Consider the following 23324-nt stretch of genomic DNA (forward strand, 5'->3'; position numbering starts at 1 on the left):
GGGGCCCTGATGTTTGCCTGTCGATGCTGGGTGCTGAACAAAATAAACAGTATCCATAGAACTGTCCTTGAATGTCTAATATACATTTGCACATTACTATTATTATTTTTCATTGTTTTAGCTAGTGACAGGGTTTATTGTATTTTCATTATATGCTTTTATTGTATATTGTGAACTGCCCAGAGAGTGATAACACTAATGAGGAAGTGGAATGAATGAATGAATGAATGAATGAATGAATGAATGAATGAATGAATGAATGAATGAATGAATGAATAACTGCCTCCATTTGGAGAAGTGTTATGGCAGAAGTAATGTAATGGATGCTTTGGACAGAGTTCCCAGATTTGCAACCATCAAACACATCTGTAATTATTCCAACGGCCAAAAAAGTCAAATGTTTTATGGGTGCCATTCAGCTTTCATGCCCAGCTCTGTTTCTTTCCACTGAAATAAATGGGTTCTCAGAACACAGGAGGGTTCCTTGGTGTACATGTTGGTGACCCTCCCAAAAAAACATGAGGACAGATTAACCAGGGGTTTAATTCCTACCTTATTTTATTCTCACACAGAAGAATGAAAGAAAACCTTACCTTTGGCTATAAAATAGGAAAACTATTCTTTACCAATCTGGATGAGAGTTTTCATATTTGCAAAAAATGAATGTTGTACAAAGAGCAAGACTGGGTTTTGTAGAAACAGTGACTTGGGCCTCGTTGCACGGACTTGAAGTGGAACTGCAGTGTGCATAAATTTGATCAAACAGCCTGTTTTTCTCCTTGCACCACATGTGTATATGTCTGTACTGTATATGTACGCATGCATGTGCTCAGCTTCACAAATGAGAAAGACAATGTTTGTAAAAGACAGTGTTTGTACAGAGCCATTTCACACTAAAAGCAGAAACTTTGGGCAAAAAGGATTACTTGTCTGATTCTTAATCTAGAGTGAGAAATCTCATGGGTTACTGTGTACTTACTAGCCTGCCTCGTCAAGGACAAGAAATTTAGCAAGGTTTCTTCACACACCTAAAATTAACTTAGCTTAATTTGGAAACAGCCCAAATTCATTCTGTCCTCACAACCTTCTAGTTTCAGTCATGTTCTCTGATAAGCACAAGCTATAGAAGCATACAAAATAGACACAAAAACAGGATAATAAAGTCATTTCACATTCTTAGCACAGAAAGAATTTTAGAGCAAAGAAGATCTTCCCTACAGCTGGCCATTTTGAAAGGAATAAATCAGTATTCAGTCTCAACCCATTATTTCTGTACCTTGGTATTACTTGCAAGGAAAACCGATAAACGGAGTTCTTGGATCTTCAAGAATTTACTTCCCTTGGGTCTCTGAATTGTGCAAAAAGTGGGATTTAAATGAGACAAACATTTAAATAACTCACACCAGGGACATAACCAGCACCTCATCAATTAGTGACAATTGCTACTGCAATTTATACCATTTCATTTATGCAGATATCAATCAACAATTGAATTCTGGCCAATAAATGGATAATTTATGGCAAGGATGATGTATGCATTCAGTTTTCCTGACTGTGTGAGAGAGATGGTTATGCCAATGGGTGATCATGGGTCAGATACGTGGGAGGAGTCACAACTCAGTGGTACAGCACAAACTTTATGTACAGAATATCTTGTGGCTCAATTACTGATCGCTTTGTGGTTGGAACAAGCAGGGGATTGATCTGAAACCATAAAGAGTTACTATTAGGACAACCGAGGTGAGGACCCTGAGGACTTCCAGATACTATCGGAATGCCATTCCCTTCAGCCCTGGCCAGCACAACCAATAGTGACAAATGATGCAAATTGCACTGGAAGTGTCTCATATCCTATACCTCATCCTTGAATTGAATTAGATGGACCAATGTTTAGAATACAACTATTTCCTGTGCTCCTCACCACATGTTTCAGTGGTTATCTGCATTTTTTTTAAAACTGTAGCTATGGATAGATAGGATGTGAGGAATTTTAACCCAGCTTGTCCCCTAATGCACTAGCTTTCTATGTGTGCGAAGGCAGGGTGGTTCTTCCATGAAGGGAATTCTCCTCCCTCTTTTTAATGTAAAGGTAAAGGTAAAGGTTCCCCTTGGCATTTTCAGCCCAGTTGTGTCCGACTCTAGGGGGCGGTGCTCATCCCGTTTTTCAAGCCATAGAGCCAGCGCTTGTCCGAAGACAGTTTCCATTGTCACGTGGCCAGCATGACTAAGGAACGCCGTTTTACCTTCCCACCATGGTGGTACCTATTTATCTACTCGCATTTACATGGTTTCGAACTGCTAGGCTGGCGAGGAGCTGGGACAAAGTGATGGGAGCTCACTCCGTTGCATGGATTCGATCTTACAACTGCTTGGTCTTCTGACCCTGCAGCACAGGCCTCTGCGGTTTAGCCCACAGCGCCACCACGTCCCTTCTTTTTAATGTAGTGAATTTCAAATCTTTTATCACACAGCTGAATTCCAAAGTGGCAAACTTCCAGGAGAGTTGTCCCTCATGCTTTTTTTGTTCAACAGCTTACAACACAAAGGTATTCACAATATGGTTAATAACACACTAGTCAATTTATATGGAATTTGTACCAAAAAAAAAAGCAGTATGCAAAACAAAGTGATGAGGGCCATGGTTATGAGAGCATGAAATTCCCATTTTGATCTCACTTCTGTGCAGGCAATTATGTGCATTCTGGATATAGACTAATACATTTCATTAACTGTGCATGCCATTGTTTTGCTATGTATGGAAAGAAGTCTCTGCTAGCAGTGGCCTTCAACAGTCTTCAGACATGAGGGGCAACGTGTAGCCTTTATAATTAATTTGTAAACCGCCTAGAGAGGCTTTGCTATGGGGTGGTATATAAGCAGCATACTTTGCTTTGATCGAGATGAGGTATAGAAATAATGAGCAAAATGTAGTCTTCCAGAAGCTGTTTGACTGTGACAGCATTCCTCAACACTACCTATGCTGGCTTAGGCTGATGGAGTTGCAATCCAATGATATATGGAGGTTTGTACTTGGTCCACTCCTGTGCATATACTGAGCCATTTCCCTCACAGAAGCTGTACAAGTTGAAAGTTGAGCAGCAGGAAGTATCATCATATTATACCTGAAGCTTAATTGGCAGTTTCTAGCACTTTACATTTTAATTTTCACACATTTTGCTTTCACAAAGAAACAGCTATATACCTGTATAGGTAGACAAAGTCACTTTAGAATGAAAATTTCATGAGGGTTTCATAAAAATGAGTCAAGTTCTCCTCTTCACACCTTTCTTCCATAATATCCTCCTTGAGTATTTGCCTTTAAAGGGAAAATTTACATTAAAATTGGCCCCTAGAAAGAAAGGAAAATGTTCTTCCCTGGCACTGAAGACAAAGAAACTCAAAGAAGCCTACTAAATTATCAGTAATAAAAAGCATTCTGTTTTGTAAAAGCCGTGGGTTAATTAAGACTCTGTCCAGAAAAGAGAGCATGCTGATAAGTGAGCAATGTAGGCATTTTGTTGCTGTTGTTTAGTTGTTAAGTCATCTCCGACTCTTCGTGACCCCAGAATGTAGGCATAATAGAATATAAATCTAAACTGAAGCTCCACAGTAGGTACTAATAGGTAGATTCTTGTAATTTGTACAATTGGGTTGCAGTTTTAACAATATCTATAATCTCTGCACAATATATTATTTCACACTCTCTGCACAACATATTGTTTCACACTTCCATCCCTAGAGTATGTTCATTCACAGCTTGTTAGAAATAAGAGATGTGTGCGAATGGCATTTGAAAATTCTCCTTCTGATATGAGTACAGAAACTGGGCAACCATCCTTCACAGGGAATATATGTCCTGCCAACAATTTGGAGAGGGTCAGGTGGGTCTCATCCGTAGTAGTGACAACAGTGTGGGGTCTTCCTTTTTCCAAAGGGACCTTCCTCCTTACCATACTGTCAGTCAGCGCAAAAATGATACAGCAGAAGTAACAGCAGCAGCAACAACTGCGTTGGCACCCTGACAACCATTTTGGATCGGTCCCCCACAGTGCCTTGGGCCTAACTTTGTTCTGGAGCATGGTTAGGTGGTGAGGGATGGCAGTAATCACAAATCTACTGTGGTGAATATTCAGAAGATACCCCACAAGATCTTTTGCTAGGGGTAGGGAATGAGAAATTATCTCTGTTTAAAGAAGCCGCCATACTCCAGTCAGCCACCATTTTGAATATTATCAGGACTTAATATCTCCCTTGTTAGTGATATCATCTTCACTATTGTATTATCACTAACATATTAGTACTGCTACTCACTATTAGTGCTCTGTATAGTGATGAAAATCATAATTATGTACATATAGCTAATGATATTACTAATGATATTACTGGCTCTGCACCTGTCCTGAAATTGCTTGTCTCAACAATGATTTGACCATATCACATTCATCTCAATAAATCACCCAGTAATTCTCGCTCAGACCACAATAAGTTGATTCTACATTGAGTCTAAAAGGCCATTAAATAAGTTAAAAGAAACTCAGTCAGGAATCAGATGTAAAGTAATGATTTTCTTTAAAGTAAACACATCAATGAATGAGCGTTTTGCTTTCTTAGCCATATAGCTCCTCCACCCAAAACCTCAGTTTTTCTCTGCAAACCTAAGTGCCAAATGAGTTTTAAAAGAAGTCTAGGGATTTCATGATTTCACATCCCTGGGCTTCAAAGGCTAAATTAGACATGATGTGGGAAAACCACTAATAGGATCATAATTTTTAAAAAGAAATTAAGATACACAGTTACCAGCAGCCATAGCAGAAATGATTCCATAGTTGCTTTGCAAATGCTAATCAGATCCTAATTACCTTTCTAACGTTCAAAAGGCATGGTGATATTTCTCTCAAATTAAGGATGTTCCTTGCAATGAAGAAGGATCCAGCAGAGTATACATGTAGAAATCTATGTAAAGGATGCTTGGACCAATCTAGAAATTCATATGACCAACACTGTGGAGTGAGCATGACCTGCAGTCTCCACAGAGATCTACATGTGCTGGTCTGTGATCTACATGTGCTGGTCTGTGCACTTTAATGAACAGTCCTGACTGCTTCTCTGAGAGACATGGGATATTTAAATTTTCCCTTTATAGTCTCATAGAATAATGGAATTGGAGGCGCCCTATAAGGCCATCGAGTCCAACCTTCTGCTCAGTGCAGGAATCCAAATCAAAGCAGATCTGACAGATGGTTTTCCAATTTTCTCTTTAATGTTTCCAGCATTTTAGCTGGAGGCATTCTCTCCAGCATGGAGAAAGTTGGAGAGATGAGCTTGCATTCTGTCTTCTGGCTGCCTGGAATGTGAAGTTCTGTTAACATTTTGTTTCTTTGCAGCATTTGCTCTTTATTATAATGGAATAATAAGAAAACTTGTTTTAAAATAACACTCTTAAGGATGTTAACACCAACCTTCTGTTTACAGATTCTCATTTCATTCCTCAGCAACAGACATTTAACAAGACTGTCCATGCACACAGGAGGCTGTCTATACCTGACCTGATCAGGCAGAGAAAATCCTGCAAGGAGATGCTTATGCAGATGGGCCTATGATGGATTGATTGAGAGGACCTCCTTTTGGAAGGCTGCTATGCTTCAGAGTGAAGAATTTAATCTGTCATTATCCTTGATGGTTTGAGAATGGAATCTTGTGAGTAACACTTGCCAGAAAAGTCATAATTAACATTTGCAGCTTTAAAAAAAATATGCTGAGCCAACCTAATTGGCCATCAATTTGTTGTGGAAAGATGTTGATAATTCAGTAGCATGAATAAGTATTTCATCCATTCTCATACTAATGGATATTACTGAACACCAGCAGTGAACTCTAGAGGAAAACAGAATTGCAGACAAGGGAACTAAGGACAGAAAATTAGAGAGAGAGGAAAAGGATGGTAATCACTCTTTGATTCCTTATAATTATGTGCTAAGACTGCCTTGCCTCAAGGTGATTATTGCCTAACTGTTTAACTGAAAGTCCAGTGGATTAATGTTGCAGTGTGTTATATCTACTGTTGTACAAAAACATAGATGAGAAAACATAATAAGATGTTTTATATAAATCCTCTTGTATTTGTAGACATGCTCTTAATTCCTGAACAAAAGAAGCAATGAGAGCATAAGTTGTTTTTTTATATTAACAATAGGAAGAAAACAGAAGAATGCCTATATTAAAAAAATCTATATTTTAACTGATTTTTAAATACATGTAACAATCAAAAAAGAAGCATACAAATCTAAAATTTTAAAAAGAAAATAAGAAAAAAGTTATAGATCCAAATGTTCAATGAAAAAGCAAAACACGTTCAACAGTTTGAGAGGGTGCCAAAGGAAGTTTAAAAATTATGACCCATGATGTGAGATCATGGAAACTGTCTTCAACCCTCAATCCAAATATCTGCATGGAACAGGATTTTTAGAGGAGAAAAAGGAGACAGGGAAGGTGAAACAGAGACAGACAAAAAATGAGATATGTTGAGAGATTTACTGCAGTACAATCTATGAATATTTGTTCAAAGGCAAGCCTCATTTAGACCACCAGTTGCCTGATAAGGATAATGAATTAAAGTCACCCAGCAGACTAAAAAGGGAATTTCTCAGGCCCATTGGGGGAAGGCCAAACCGTGGCTGATTATGTCCTTCCTAATTTGCTTGTCTGATGAGTCATATAGGTACCTGCACAAGGAGCCCAGACTCTGGCAAGTTCTCCTTACTGTCAGGAGAGACTGTGGTTTATCCAGTTTGTCCACTCTCCATTGCAAGAAGCATGCTGGGCTGAATGGAAAGACCTCTGCTGTTCACCAGTGCAATCTATAAATATCTACTCAAAAGGACTTACTCTTATGAACATTTATATTGTATGGCAGTTTTACCATTTAATGGGGAGTAACCTTCAGTGAAATTAATGGGACTCTGAGCAGACAAATGCAACATTGTATAATGAGCCAGGTATGTAACTGCCTGACTGTAGCATAGGAGATCAAACCCTTATCAACACTGTTGTTTGCGTAAATATTTGGGTTGTGCATCAGGTTCAAGTATTATTCGAAATCTGAAGCAAATTTGGGGTATTCATCAGTTTCCAATCAATCCAAACTGAGGCAGTCCAAAGCAATGCTCAAACTGAGTCAGGGCTCTTTGAAGTGCAGGAATTCAGCACTTTAGGAGTTTAAAAAGTTAATTTGGAGAGGATAAAAAAATAGCAGTCACTCACTGAGAAAATGAAAGTAATGCCATAACAGAAGAACAAGGAACTTCAAGGCATAAGGAGATTGACAACTCAAACACGAATGCAAAGCTGAAGCTCTCTTGATAACCCCAACCATGGATCTCCTGATAGGAAGTCCCAGTCCTTGTGATCAGTGCCCATTTTGCAAGGCATGTTAGAAGAAATAATGAAACACTGCTGTTTGTGCTGCTTTAATTTTGGGGAGGTCGGATGAGAGTGAAGTGCAGAATTTTTCTTCTTAGCTTTTAGAGAGTTGCAGATCTCAGTTCAATCACCTTAGTGCTTGTGTGTGTGTGAAATTTGTGCCATTGTCCTGGAATTTAGTTAGGTAATTGAGTAAATTAAGCATTAGGAATGGAATCTCATCTAGGTTACATTTCTCCCCGCCCCTGCTTTGTACTTCACTTTCTAATGCCTACTGCTGGCATTTATTTTAGCTATTTTGTACATGTTTTAGTCTGTGTTCCTGATGGGACAGATGACAAATGTGGCACACAAAGCAGCAAGCAGTATTCTATCCACTGGATAAGTGAATCTGCTAATGAGGGATACATCTTCTCCCTTCAACAAACATTTTTTGCCAAGTAAATTGAGTAAATTTGAATTGAGTAAAAATTTCTTATGGGGTTAAGAACAGAAGGAAGGAAGGAAACTGTCAGGGCTTTCCTTGCATTCTGGAGGTTGCGCAGTAGTTGATGGCACTGAGTTTCACTTCCCATTTCAACTCAGAGGTCCCCTAATCATTCCCCCCAAAAAAGAAATAGTAAGACAAATACAAATATGTACAAATGCCTTGAAATAGTCAGATACAAATAAAATTGGCTGGGCTACAAATCAGCTTGAAGCAAATCAGTTGTGATTTGTAAGAGAAATAATTCAGATTGACTTGAATATTTTATTTAATTTATTTAATTTATATCCCGCCCATGTAGACCAAAGTCTACTCTGGGGAGCAGATTGAAGCAGATGGTATTCACATGCTCATAAATATTATGACGTCATTAATACAATCACAGCATTAAAAAAATTTATACACATTTTATTCATCTACAGCACTTTGGGTATATATCACTTCTTCTCTGTATTCTGAGGCCTAATTTAGATTTAACATGAAACCACAGCTTCCAGCTATGTGAAGACATCACCTCCCTTCTCCTTCATAGCAAATAAGATCATAAGTGTCCACTTTTATTACAATTGAATCCTGGGTTGTTTTTGCCAAAATAAATAAATCCACCTGTCTCGTGAATTTGGATACCCCTGGGAACCCTGATTTGTTGAAAGTCAGTGATAACAACTTCCAATTCCCTTCTCTCAAATGGAAAAAAGGAAGAAAGGATAGGATATGTTGAGCATGACACATATAGTGGCTGTTTAAGGTAATAGAAAACCATATATTTCCCATTGAATTAGACTTAAGATTCAGCTTATAAATTATATTATACAACACTCAATATTTGGATCAGTGGAACATTCCCAAGCTGGTGCAATAATTCATCTCCACATATCCATCTGTAATTTCCACAAGATTCAGATGTCACCAACTGTTCAGTGAATAAAAGGCACCTTAATAAAATTGGCAGAGGTGATTTAGCACCTCCCCATTTAGAGATGGTGCTCTACTATCTTTTGTTAAACAAAATAGCGGTATTTAGAAAATTTGATTATCCCAAAATACAGGCATGTCTTCTCAAGAGCCCAATTTAACTATCTCCAATCCGCAATTTTAGATGGGTGATATTCTGGCACCCCTTATTTAAAAAAATGGTGTCCTTGTAAGGATAGAGAAATTGAAACTTTGAAGCACATCCTTTTTTAATGTAATTTTTACAGAAATGAGTGTATCAAATTCCTAAAGCCCATAATGTATATCTTCTGAGGTAGGACTCTGATTTGCCATACAAAATATTTATTAAGTGACACAAACAAGATAACCACGGAATCAGTGGCCAAATTCCTTCTAACTGCCCAAAGAATAGGAAAGACAATCTTGATCTCAACCTAACCTGGTCATTAAAAAAAAAAAATTATGGGTAATCTACTTTATCAATTTGTACTGTTTTAACTATCTTGAAATGTTTTCACTGCTTCCATTTATTTTAAATATTACATGTATGTATTTTAATGGGTTGGAGACTGCAAATAAAGATTGATTGATTGATCTATCGGTAGTGAGGTCATTAAAACCGGCTTGGAAATTTAGTATAACAAAAAGGCACACTAGAAATGAAGGTGACTGCAAGGTTTGGATGACAGAATCAAAGGAGCACACTGCAGGGTCTCTAAAGCAATTATGTGTGACAAAGGTTTATACTCATCTATTAGTCAAATACACCCGTACACGTGAACAGTGATGCAGACCATTTTACCTGAAGAATGAGACCTATCAAGGTTTTCCCCTTTCTGTTTATGAAGAAATTTATGGATTTTCATAAGTTTACATCAAAAAGGCAAATTGAAGTCTTCACTCATCCCTAGGTATGTGCAATACAATAATAAATACATAATAATCATAATAATAATAATCCTCAAGCAGAAACAGATAAAAACACAAGGAACTGTTTTTTTTCTCGAGATACAAAAAGAATTGTGTGTAGCTTGACTGATGCTTTGAAATGTTAGTGAATAGTTTTAGTGATAACTCGTTTGTACAGTCTGCTCAAGTTTGCTGTTCACTACTAAATTAGTCTCTGAAGCAGAAATGTCAAGTTAAACCCCTATGAGGAAGGGAAATAAACATGCATACTCTTTCCATAGCAATACATTTAAAAGCTGTATATGGTGAGGCATATAACTTAAAGTGTTGTCGTGAAATGCAAGCAAGCAAAAAAGAATCCAGGGCAGTCTCCAGGGGAACTCATAATCATAAAGTCATCTTGGACAAGGATAATAAAAACAGGGCTACAGTAAACAAACTCAGCCCTGCAGTAGCGTAGAATAAATTGCAAGCAGGAGAAGGCAAATGAAAGTCTTGCTTGCAAAGCATAACATATTTATCATGTGTTGTACAGAGTGAAAAGTAGTTAGCAGGTAATTAGGAAGCACAAATGTCACCACAACAGAATTAGAGCTCATTATTAGTCAATACCACAAAACACTCTGCAGAAGGTTAGAACTGAAACAAGTTGCAGGAACTGAGCCAACCATGCCTTTACGTTGGAGTAAGTCCTCCTGGAGGCAATGGAATTAACATCCAAGTGAATGTACACATATTAAGCTGCACAAATCCTACCGCTACCTTGAATTACAAACGCATCAAAAGAACTGCTGCAAAGGTTGAGACTGCGATTTTGGAAGGGTTATTCTGCTTCCTTTCAGTGCTTACCTGCTTCTGTATACATTATCCAACATAGATCTACAAATCTCTTAATCCCCAGCAACATGGCCATAGGTAGGATTTTGGCAGGTATGGGAAAAAATTCCAAGCTATTGAATCTCTTTAACCCTCAGGCACTACATTAGGATATTTTAGTCCCTGCAAGTCATGTTTGATTGTACAGTTCATTCAAAACTGGTGAAAATTCTGTGTCACTGACATCTGGACAGAGAACCTCCCTCCCTCCCCCTCTCTCTCTGTTTTCGTGTGTGTGTGTGTGTGTGTGTGTGTGTGTGTGTGTGTGTGTGTGTGTGTGTGTGTGTGTGTGTGTGTGTGTGTGTGTGTGTGTGTGTGTGTGTGTGTGTGTGTGTGTGTGTGTGTGTGTGTGTGTGTGTGTGTGTCCCAGCACATATGATATACCTGGACTTGTCTCATGTTGTTTTTCACTCAGAAGTAGACATGGTATGGCCTGGTTTCCAGTAGTTTGGCCCTCTGGTGCGGGGAAGAAACTGGAATTCTCAATGCAGTTATGATATGTTTTAGCAGCATGACAAGCCAGGTGGATAGCTCAACCAAGGAATTCAAAGCCCTACTGTGTCTCCTGGAAGAAGAGCCAGACTGTGTAGCCTTGGACAAAGGCACAGAGTACCATAGTGTCATCAAGAAGAAGGAATGGGTAAATCACTTCTTGAATACTCTATACCTGGAAAGGGTCAACATAAGGCAGAATCAATTTGATAGCACATATTTTCTGTATTCATTCAACAGTGTGTTAGATATGATAGTTTATGGAGTATGATTAGCAAAATTAACCTTCCTGTGCTACATACACAATCCTATGCATATTTTCCTCCAATGTAAGAGCCTGCTCCTACAAATGAAATAACCCCTATTTAAGTTGAGTTCAGCATGTTTTATAATGATTTATAATTTGGGTGTTTACACAAAGTACATGCATGTGCCCCCAGTCACCTGCCCCTGCACTACATCACCGTCACCCTCTGCTCCCTCTTTCCCTTTTCACCCCTTTCCCTCTCATCATCCTCCCCTTTTTATATAGCATTCTTTCCTCACCCAACCCTGCCCTGGCTGTGCTGGGCCACCTGCTCACAGGCAGTGATGGTGGCAGTGGAACAGCAGAAGCAGTGGAGATAAGAGACTCCAGCCCCGAAGTCACATGATCTTAAGCAGAATTAAAAAGAAACTATCTCTCTCCTGATTTATTTCACCAGTGGGGTCAATCTCACAATCCTATGCATATTTACCAGGAACCAAACTTGGTAGGAGTTACAGATGTGTCAAGAAAGGTGCTTGATAGAAAAGAGAGGCCAATTCAGCTTAACTCTGAAAAGCTTCTTATTTAAAGCAAAGTCGCTTCTCCAGCTGAACACATTACTGGTTGATCAGTAAATCACTAGCAGCCAGAAGTGAGATGGAGGTCAGGTCTCTTCAGCTGCTGCTCTAAGGGATCATACATATCACATGGCAGAGCATGAGATAAAAGGATGAAGGCATTTTTAAAAAGAAAATCAGGAGACAGAGAGAGAGAGAGAAGGAGGGAAGGTGACAGTGACTCTTTCTTGCTTTAGTTGCTTTAAGCAAGCCCTGTCATACTGGGGAAAAAATTAAATCCTGTCAAGAGGGAGTGGGGACAGACTTCCAGGCAGCTTCATCCTATGAATACTTACTCAAAAGCAGATTTCAACAAGTTCAGTGGGATTTACTCTAAAGTAAATGTATATCCTTGGGAGGGGAAAAACATGAGAACCAATTTACAGCATATTGAGACTGCAGGGAGCAACAATGACTGCCAAGATTTATTGGACTTCAGAGATCAGCAGGGAACATCAGTAACCAAAAAGGTGCCTTAGGGAGATCCTGTCATCTCAAGATCAAAAGTCTTGAAAACCCAGGAACACAGACTCTAGCATTTAGAAAAAGGCCTTCCACATAAGCAATGTTTGTAGTAGCCTTTGATATGGTGGATTTTTTCCCCCCAGCCCATTGAAGAAATCTGTACTTCTAACAAAATTAGTGTCTTCAAATATACTTGAACTGAGACTCCTTCATTAGACTGATGATAAATCCTAGGAATGTCATCAGAAATATAAAGGGGGGGGGCAGAATTCTAGCACTTTACCAGTAAGTGCTGTAATTTACAGATTCAATATTAAATCATCGATCTGATTCTCATATTACTAGTTAGTATGTTAAGAGCACAACAAAGATGGTCTTTCACATCAGTTTCCTAGGCAAGGTATTTCATCTGAGGCTATTATCTCACTGTAAGAAACAGCAATTGGCCCACAAAGGGTTTTTACTGGGTTGAAATTTTGATTATTAAATACCAGAGCTGTTATCTTGGCAGTGCTCTTTCAACAAAATTATTCACTACAGGAAACTCGCATAGTGAAGTCATCTCATGGTCATCTGAATAAATAAATATTAGTTCAAGAATCGGCGAAGGAGAACAAGGCAGAGTGCAAGTCAAACTTAGACTTCTTAATGATTCAGGTTCTTAATACCATAGTCTTAGGTGGAACATTTAGTAGAGCAGGTCTTCTCATAAGTGGAGTAAATTCCACCAAGCTGATAGCAAAGTATATCCACCCATGCACCCACCATCCTCAAAACAAGATCTCCAGTGATCACCACCTCATTGAAAAACCATGGTACATGTCTTGAAAGTCCAGAAGCTTTTGTTTTGTGGCAAACAGGACAACACTTGACAGATATTACCATCCAAGAGCAGCAACCCATCTACTCTCTTGATCTGAGAGAATTCAGAAAGGAAGAGATCAAATAGCTGGCCTGTCTGGCTTGTGCACAGTGCATCTCAGGGGCCCCTTCTCCTATACCACCAATCTCTGAGAAAAGGTTCCCACCCCCTCAAAGAGAAGCATTTGGGAATGGGCTGCTTTCTGATAAAGAATGCTCTCTAAAAGGCACTTGTGCATCCACCTAAACAGAAGCTCTTGCTCAGGCAGCAGAACATCACTTGCTGATGCTTTCAAGTAACAACAGGAACTTTATTTACCATAGCGTATACCCACTGTCTACTCTTTCTGCTGCCATTATGTGAATACATTGAGTGAAAGAAAGAAAAAGAAGGAGCCTAGCTGACAGATCTGCAAGAAGAAAATATGTCTCAGTGCCCTATGAAATCCTGAATCTTACTTATTCTTTCCTGACAAGCATCTCTTCTGTCTCTCTTTGCTCCTCGGTATATTGTGCCCACAGTATAGCTGAATGATGCAGAGCCTGTGAAAGGTTTTTGCTTTTGTTTTTGTTTTTTGAACTAAGACTTTGCCTATGCTTGCTGGGGGCTGTAATCCCTTAGAAAGGTAATTTTTCCCAACTTCTCCAAAGGAGAAGTTCTGCTGGAGACAAATAATCCAGTACAGAACTGGAACTATTTAAAATCTTAAAAGATGATGCTGTTAAAGTGCTACATTCAATATGCCAGCAAGTTTGGAAAACTCAACAGTGGCCAGAGGATTGGAAAAGATCAGTCTACATCCCAGTCCCAAAGAAGGGCATTGCCAAAGAATGCTCCAACTTCCATACAATTGCACTCATTTCACACGCTAGAAGGTTATGCTCAAAATCCTACAAGGTAGGCTTCAGCAGTATGTGCACCGAGAACTCCCAGAAGTACAAGCTGGATTTCGAAGGGGCAGAGGAACTAGGGACCAAATTGTTAATATGCGCCGGATTATGGAGAAAGCCAGAGAGTTCCAGAAAAACATCTACTTCTGCTTCATTGACTATGCAAAAGCCTTTGACTCTGTGGACCATAGCAAATTATGGCAAGTCCTTAAAGAAATGGGAGTGCCTTACCACCTTATCTATCCAGTTAGAACTGGATATGGAAACACTAATTGGTTCGAAATTGGGAAAGGAGTACGACAAGGCTGTACATTGTCCCCCTGCTTATTTAACTTATATGCAGAATACATCATGCAAAAGGCCAGACTGGAGGAATCCCAAGCTGGAATTAAGACTGCCAGAAGAAATATCAAGAACCTCTGATATGCAGATGATACCACTCCGATGGCAGAAAGTGAGGAGGAATTAAGGAACCTTGTAATGAGGGTGAAAGAGGAGAGTGCAAAAAAAAAAAAACTAAGATAATGGCCACTGGTCCCATCACCTCCTGGCAAATAGAAGGGGAAGATATGGAGGCAGTGACAGATTTCACTTTCTTGGGCTCCATGATCACTGCAGATGGTGACAGCAGCCCCGAAATTAAAAGACGCCTGCTTCTTGGGAGTAAAGTGATGACAAACCTAGACAGCATCTTTAAAAGCAGAGGCATCACCTTGCCAACAAAAGTCCGAATAGTCAAAGCTATGGTTTTCCCTGTAGTGATGTACGGAAGTAAGAGCTGGATCATAAAGAAATCTGACTGCCAAAGAATTGATGCTTTTGAATTGTGGTGTTGGAGGAGGCTCTTGAGAGTCCCCGGACTGCAAGTAGAACAAACCTATCAATTCTAAAGGAAATCAACCCGGAGTGCTCACTGGAAGGACAGATCCTGAAGCTGAGGCTCCAATACTTTGGCCATCTCATGAGAAGAGAAGATTCCCTGGAAAAGACACTGATGTTGGGAAACTGTGAAGGCAGGAGGAGAAGGGGACGACCGAGGATGAGATGGTTGGACAATGTCATTGAAACGACCAACATGAATTTGACCAAACTCCGGGAGGCAGTGGAAGACAGGAGGGCCTGGCATGCTCTGGTCCATGGGGTCACGAAGAGCTGGACACGACTAAATGACTAAACATCGAGAATTGTCTATTGGGTTCAGTTTTTTGTTTGGTTTACTGACCAGAAGCCATGAATATCCAGTATGAATGCACATTTCCTATATAGGCAATGAAATAGCAACAAATATTCATGAAGTTATATTTAAGCAGGCAGTAGTTATTCACTTCAGTAGTAGTTATGCACTTCATGAGAAACCATAAATACAAGTCTAATAACGATGATCTTCACAGTCTTAGTACATTAAGCATGGGAGACACTTTTGTTTCTGTTTTCTTTCTGCAAATCACTTCGAGATGGTTCATACAATAAATAGGATTATAGCTGTTGTAAATAATCCTTTAACAAATGAGAAACAGTATCCCATCCTTCCCCCTTTTATCCTGCTTTCTCTTCCTCCCAAACCCTCTGTTTCTTTCTCTGATTATAGTTTTAGATTACGAGATCCTCTGGGTAGGGTCCTTTCTTCTTACATTCACTAAAGAACTGTACACATTGACACAAATATTCAGCAATTATAATGATAGCATGGCTGGGGCAGGGGGTTTAAGAACAGATTTTTGCTGTTTTTTTATTTATATATTGATGACTTATGTTTCTCGCCTTTCCTCCAATCAGCTCAAGATAGATGTGATTCCTCTCCGCCATTTTGTTCTCCCAACAACTCTGTAAGGTACATTAAGCTGAAAGAGAAGCACTAGGCCAAGCCAGGCATGTGAACTTTATGGCTGGGTCTAGTGTCCCAAGGTTTTATTGAAGACAGTGATCACAATTGCTGTAGTGTCTAGCTGTATCTGAAGTATACCACTGTAGATTCACTCATATAATTGTATGTCATATCCAGTTACAGTGCATGAGTATACATTACACTGTTACACTAGTCTAACACCATTACAAAGATCATAGGTCCAGCCTAAAGAATCCTGGGTTTTATAGTTTGGCAGGGTGCATTGAATCCGGTGCTGTCATTCCTAGAACTCTTTGGATGAGACTTCTGGGTACCTTAAAAAACAACCCACAAATCAGAGTTCCAGAAGATAGCATTTACAGTTCTATTCAATTGCTAAAATGTGTCACGTAGATATGATTGGGTGAGAATGTCAGGTTAACAATTTATTTACTGTGAGCAAATTGAGCCATAAAACACAAAAAAACTGGCAACTGTAGCCAGTGCTTTTATAACTATGTTCTGAATTAAATCCCCAAAATTCTTAAGAGAAACTAATTAATTTAGGGTTAGCGCTTGATTTTACAGGAACTAAAAAAAAAAATGCTGCCCCGCGCCCCCCCCCCTTTCTCAAGGCTGTTTCTCACCATGCAGAGTGAGTTGGGTCCTGGATTGGTTTTCCAGGGCAAGAGGAGGGAGGGCTGTATTCATAGAAGTTGCCTCCACATAGTTTCCAGTGATCCTCTCCCCTCCTTGCACTTCACCTCTTGCTCCATTCACTAGGTTCCCCAGCCCTCTATGTTGCATTTTCAGGGGTTTGGGGTTCAGTTGTACAAACCTAACTTTAGGATCTAAAAAATAAAATAAAAGGAAAAGGAAGGGAGCGGCAGAAAGAAAAAGATGAATGCCACTTTCCAATGCAATTTTGGAATACTTTTTATGCTGTTAATATTCTCTGCACTCAGGTTCAGGCACCTAATTGGAATGGTCACTGCCTTTCTTCTTGAGATGGCTAACTAGCTGCTGGTGCACTTGACAATCTTTCTTTAAGGCTCTGTCACAGTTTCTAGTAATTAAGCTGCTGCTTAGAATATCCATTTATATTACTTCTTGCCCGAGTGGTTCCTTCCGATTATCTCTTCTGCCATGGAAATGGGATACGCTGCAGTCTCCTCGCTGCACATTTAAGAAGTTTTTCGGTGACAACCTACAACAGCTTATAAGTCAGTCTATCCATTTTTCTGCTATGCGTTCACAGAAAAGATTTTTATTCAGTCGTAACATGGCTGCTAGTCATGCTGCAGTGCCTCGGACAACGCGCCCATCCTGCTTTCAGGTTATCTCACTTTGCCTTCAAGTTTGACCGACAACTACGGGTCATTAAAGAACTGAAGGGAAGAATTCATGCAGAGAGCTGTCTCCTCACTCTAGAGGCATTTGTAACAGTTTGCATCATTAGTTTGCATACCAGATGATGTAAATGCAGCCCCCGAGAAATTGGAGAAAGGGATGGGCAAATTTTTTGTACAGTTGTAGAAGGAAACTATGTAAGTTTTTGTCCTCTCACACAGTGATGAAAACAGGATGACAGCAAAGCATTTGGTCCTTTCACTGGCTTCCATTCAGATTCTTACACCACATTCAGGTATGTAGCATGTGGCAAGCTGATATTAAAAGATGCAAGTGAACTGGACAGGATCTCTGTCAACTACTGGTTTAAAGATTAGTGTCCCCTCGGGAAAAAAGTTGCAGATTAGGTAAACTCATGGAGTAAAAGAGAAAATGGAATTCTAAATATGCCATTTCCGTTGTTTGGGGGATTTGCAAAACTTACAAGATTGGTGGTTTTCAGCCTAATGTGAGACTGGTTCACTTTATAGGTGAGAGGGCATTTTCTTCCAATACCATTTTGAAATACAAAATTATTTTTTATTTGAAATATTTTTTTCACTTACTTTCATTTATTGAAAATAAATTTGATCATTGTCACAAACATATTTGCAATTTCCTTTTACATTTCCCCCCTTTTTTCCTCTTTATTAGAATACACATATCCATTTTAGCAGGCTATTCTTTTCAAACAGATCAGTGTAAGCTCTATTGGAATAGCTGAGGAGTTAACAATCAGTTATTTCAGAGGCATGTAGGCAGGCTGCACAATCATATTTTAAGACATCAGCAGTATACAAGGAGTGGCAAGTCACACTTAGGTGGAATTCTAAATTAACTGGATTTAGGGCTGGAGGGAATCAGTCATTGCTACTAGGGTTATCAACAGGAGATGTAGTCCTCAGAGCAGAGCAAAGACAGGCAGGTATTAGAGGACTGGACAGCAAATAAGGACGTTGGACAGGTCAAGTGAGCAGCAGAGGAAATCCAATGGACAATGGCAGCCAAATTGCTTCCAAAATGCCTAGTTGGGGGGGGGGCTGAACTGACATATGAGATTTGTAGAGAACTGACATGCCATGCCACATCCATTCTCCCATGCATCAGTGGTTATAGCACTGTGAATTTTTCCCCTTCTTTTCTTGCAAAACAGACAGAAGGGAGAGGGGGGTCCCCAATATATACTGATATTTAAACAATAAGAAAGAGGCAGATAGATAATAAACATTTACCAATTGAATCCTTTGCTACACACAAAGAACCAGCTTCATAAATTAAAGCACACACTCCCAACGGCTAAGTTCCCTTTCAGAACATGCCTTATCTTACCCTATGTAAAGGGCAATGACATTTCAGAGACCCATGAGACAGAGAGAGAGAGAGAGAGAGAGAGAGAGAGAGAGAACAAACAAACAAACAAAAGCAGATTCATGTGACATTGCTCAGCCCTCTAATGTCCTTCATTCCCAAAAAGAGGCAGCCAAGTAGATGCCAACATGCATCGCCGTAGCACAATACTCTTGGTTCTAATTTTTTGCTGCCTGATGGACTTTTCAGAAAGTCGACTGTATTTTCTGCTTCATTTCTTTCCACATTCTTTTTATTCATGGTCATTGACAGTAAGTGTTGTATTTCCAGAAGCTAATTTCTACCAAGAAATAAAAGAGAAGGGTCACGGCTCACAGTTTTCACCCCAGATTGCCTCCCACAGACAGGCAAAGACATTTTGAAACTCATGGGAAAGAAAGCAGTGATTTTAGGAGGAGAAATGGTTGATGGAGAAGGGATTATGTCCTCTTCCCATAGAGATGCTCCTCTTGCACTGCACATCCTTGTTCAATAAAACCAAACTACTGACACAGCTGACTTTGGGGTGCTAATAAAGGAGCTTCTACATAATCTATAGTTTGCCTTTGGAGCTGCTAGGCCTGAAATATTATTACCTGTATTTCAAACTATAACTCGCAGTCTGAATTCTACTGACAAATCCTGCATTGCTGAAACTGTATTAAAAACAGCTGAAAGGGCAAATAGGGACCCTGAACAATAAAAACTGAACACTATTTCAAAATTGGCTGGCTAATTACCAATCTTGATCCATATTTCCAAGGGGAAATTCTGTCACAAAGTATTAACAGAACTGTAAATGAGAAAATTGGCCATAAGAAGTTAGATTCATGACAATAATCATAGTCTTGTAAAAGAAAATGACACACTCAAACTGTAATAAGGAAGTCTATATATAGAATGTCAAGCTTACGAACTTATTATATTGCTTATAGTGCAATATTTTATGCAGCACCTTTATGATGGCTAATGAAGTCTATACAGCTTAGATACTATGAAGACCATACAGCAGGAATGAATGTAACCGGGGTAAGCAAAGTGTAGCCTGTAATCATTAGTCTCTCACCCCACCCCAAAGTACACATATGTAGTGGCAAATGCAGAAGACACTTCAAGGAGTTAGATTTGGTGAGCCAGCATTTTCTCCATCTTTTTCCATCTGGTTTTGTACCATTTCTTTGTTACTTCCTTAATGAGATATAAACGGCTTGGGCCCTAGATACCTGAAGGACCGCCTCCTTCCATATGAACCTACCTGGCAGTTAAGATCTTGGAGGCCCTTTTGAAAGAGCCGTCCTTCAAGGAGATAAGGCGGATGGTTTGTAGACAAAGGGCCTTTTCGGCAGCTGCCCCCAGACTATGGAATGCCCTTCTGACTGAGATTTGTCTGGTGCCAACGCTGGTGACATTTCAGCACCAGGTCCAAGCTTTCCTGTTCCAGAAGGCTTTTAATTGAAATAACATCAACTGTGGGTCCTGATGGCAATTTTTAGAGTATATATTTTAATTGCATTTTAATTTGCTTTATCTTTTTTATTGTACAGTGGTGCCTCGCTTAGCAATGTTAATTTGTTCCCAAAAAATCGCTGCTAAGCGATTTCATCGCTAAGTGAAACACGGTTTCCCACTGAAATGCATTGAAAACCGGATAATCCGTTCCAATAGGAACAAATTGCCGTCCTTAAGCAAAAATCGCCATAGGAAACATCGCTAAGCGAAACGCGGTTCCCCACTTGAAATGCATTGAAACCTATTCAATCCATCTCAATGGGGGAAAAAAATACAATAACAAATTTAAAAAGAGTCAGAACAAAGTCAAATTTGGTTAACAAAGGGTTTATTAAGTGCACTTTATGATTTCAAACATTTTAAACAGTAAACTTTAACTTTATAAATAACAGGAAAACATTTTAAAAACAGCAAACATGAGGCTGTTTAAACCATTGTTAAGTGAAACAAGGGACCCAAAATTTAATCACTATGCGAAGCATGGTCCCAACCATCGCTAAGCGAAAAACACCCATAGGGACCATCGCTAAACGAAGCACAAAAACGCTCCAAAAAATCATTGCTAAGCGATTTTGTCGCTAAACGGAGCGCCCGTTAAGCGAGGCACCACTATATTTTAATTGTTGTAAGCCACCCAGAGACCTTTGGGTAGAGTGGATGGCATATAAGTTAAATAATAATAATAAAAATAAATAAATAAATCATGCACCTGTTATGGGATAGTTATTACAGTATTCTCACTCCTTTAGTTTGATAGCTAACCTGTTGACCTGATAAAAGGAGTGTTATCACCAGTCTTCAACAGACTGGCTGTCACATATTGTTTATCAGTTGGCCTTGAATGCACAGTACTTGTCCTGGTGGATAACCACCCCATGCATCCTATATAAGTCCTAAAAGATTCCCCTCTGACTGAACCTAAATCTGGGCTGAATGAGCACTCTGTGCAACCAGCCAGATTCAAGGGGCCTGCCCATTGCTGATGAGAGCAGTGTAGGGCCATGAGCATTCTTTATTCTGTGTTATTCCTCTCCTGCCTCCTTGGACAGATTTAATAAATATGATTTCCTTCCATATGTATGTGTTGATTGCCTCCAAGTCTAAAGCAACCCTTGCCTTTGTGACAAGACACACACCCTTGAAGCTTCTGAGCTGGGGGCACAATGGGCTATTTTCACACTGAAAATGCTGGCAGGTGTCAGAGCCTGGAGCCGTCAGATGCACAAATGCACCCCCAACAGTTCAAGTAATCCACCCTGATTTAAACTGTGATCTATGTTCCACAGGAGAGATATGGAAATATACGTGCACAGCAGCATCTCCCAACATGGTGCCCAACATGTTGCCTGACAACTCCCACAAGCTGTCCATTTGAATGATCATGGGAATTACACTATCACTATTTGGAAAGCACCAGGTTGAGGAAATCTATTGTATAGCATGTAGAAATCTTTGAATTATATTCCTTCAACTGCACTGGGGCTATCTTGCCTGGAGAGTTCCATACTGCCTACGTGACTTTCATTAGGTTTGGTTGGTTTCCGTACAGAGACAGCCTTGATGATTATCCAGACTACTTCAGATGAATTGTGAACTGATTAATTCCTGCCATCCTCTTGAACAGCTATAAAAATTACTTCTGAATATGAGGAATCATTGTATGAATTTTATTTTCTTAACCTTCTTGTCTACCTCTGAGGAAGTTTCAGTTGCTTGTGAACAGGGCAATTTTAATTAAATGCAGTGATCAGAATGAGATAGGTGATTAACTCTTTTCATATGGTTTTATTTCCTGTGTGTCTGGTTAATTAGCCAGTTGACTGTCTCTTTCTATAGACAGACAGCAATCTTGAGGACTAGAGCCTCAGAATGAACACAGACTTTTACTCCAGGCTACTGTAGGTATATCAGCCCCAGAGATCCAACTTGGTAACCCCTCCTTTATTCATGGACATAATACCCAGTGGATTAAACAAAGAAGGATTTATTGAAACTTTGACAGGAGTTCCAACAAAGTCTTTAAGTGGGTTTTTGGCAGAGTGTTCTGCTGCAGGACTAGTTATCTTCAGTAGCCCCATTTCAGTCCTGTTCAGCTCCATGCCCCAGATTGACTAGAGTGGAGTGTGGGAGTCTCTAGCTTTGATATTCTCCCCAGTAGCTCAGGTTTTGGGGAGGCCATCCTTGGGTCTTAGTGCTTTTCATCTTTTCCTTTCAGCACCTGCAGCTAGACCCAGATTCTGGTCTAGTGGTCCTTCTTTTTGATGTAGTTCCATTTGCACCCCAGCTCAGGATCTTCCTCCACATTGTAGGCCTTTTCTAGCTCTTCCTAAGCATTTCCCCAGGCCTCTTCTTCTTCCCACTCTGAGAGATCTTCCTTCAGCTGTCCTTCTCCTCTCTTGTCTCCAGGAACTCACAAATAACCGACTTCTCTCTTCCCTTCTTGGGATCCCTCTTCTTTTGCCCCACCTCTTAGACTGATTTAGGGATATCCTCCATCTTCTCCAGGCATCGTATCTTCAGTCTGAGTCTGCCCATCCCTGATTCTACTTTCCTCAGCCCTCATCTCTGCAACACTGAATTCCCCAGTGGCTGGATTGGAAATAGATGGCCCATTAGGGGTGCCTATGTCAGGATACCCCTCACACAGTTATACTCTTTCCTATCAAAAAAAATGTGCTTGTTCTTCTAGTATTTCATGACCAAAATTGCCAGCATCACATAAATCAGAGTAAGCCTTCATTTGATAGATTGACTTTTTAAGCAAAATCCTGTGCTTGTCAAGGTTCAACACACCGTCCCATTCTATTTGGGAGAAACCATAACTGATGGGATGCTTGGTGTATCCAATGTCATGAGGCAGCCATAAAGGCCCAAAAATACTATCTGCCCACTCAGTCAGTACCCATATGTGGAGATGCCCTGCAACAGGAGAGAGAAGGCCACCCTGTAACTCCGCAAAATTTCTCATCCTGGCTTCAAACTTTACATGCTGGTTAGGAGTGCACCACTGGAAACAGTACTTCAGCTTTTGAACACATGGAAACAGATTTTGAA

General features: G+C 39.8%; 2 long non-coding RNA genes across 2 annotated transcripts in view; one reads left to right on the plus strand and one right to left on the minus strand.

Annotated features, from left to right (window-relative positions):
* The window catches only part of LOC144585986 (uncharacterized), a 589741-nt gene that overhangs the window by 471611 nt on the left and 94806 nt on the right, over window positions 1-23324 (plus strand). The gene's annotated exons all lie outside the window — the stretch shown is intronic.
* LOC140707347 (uncharacterized) lies at window positions 1040-22726 on the minus strand. The gene is made up of 3 exons (XR_013540648.1): window positions 11857-22726; window positions 3203-3316; window positions 1040-1120 (listed from the first exon to the last, which is right to left on the minus strand). It is a non-coding gene; the product is annotated as an uncharacterized LOC140707347 (long non-coding RNA).

This window comes from Pogona vitticeps, chromosome 1, assembly GCF_051106095.1.
Source record: "Pogona vitticeps strain Pit_001003342236 chromosome 1, PviZW2.1, whole genome shotgun sequence".
Classification (NCBI taxonomy): Eukaryota; Metazoa; Chordata; class Lepidosauria; order Squamata; family Agamidae; genus Pogona; species Pogona vitticeps.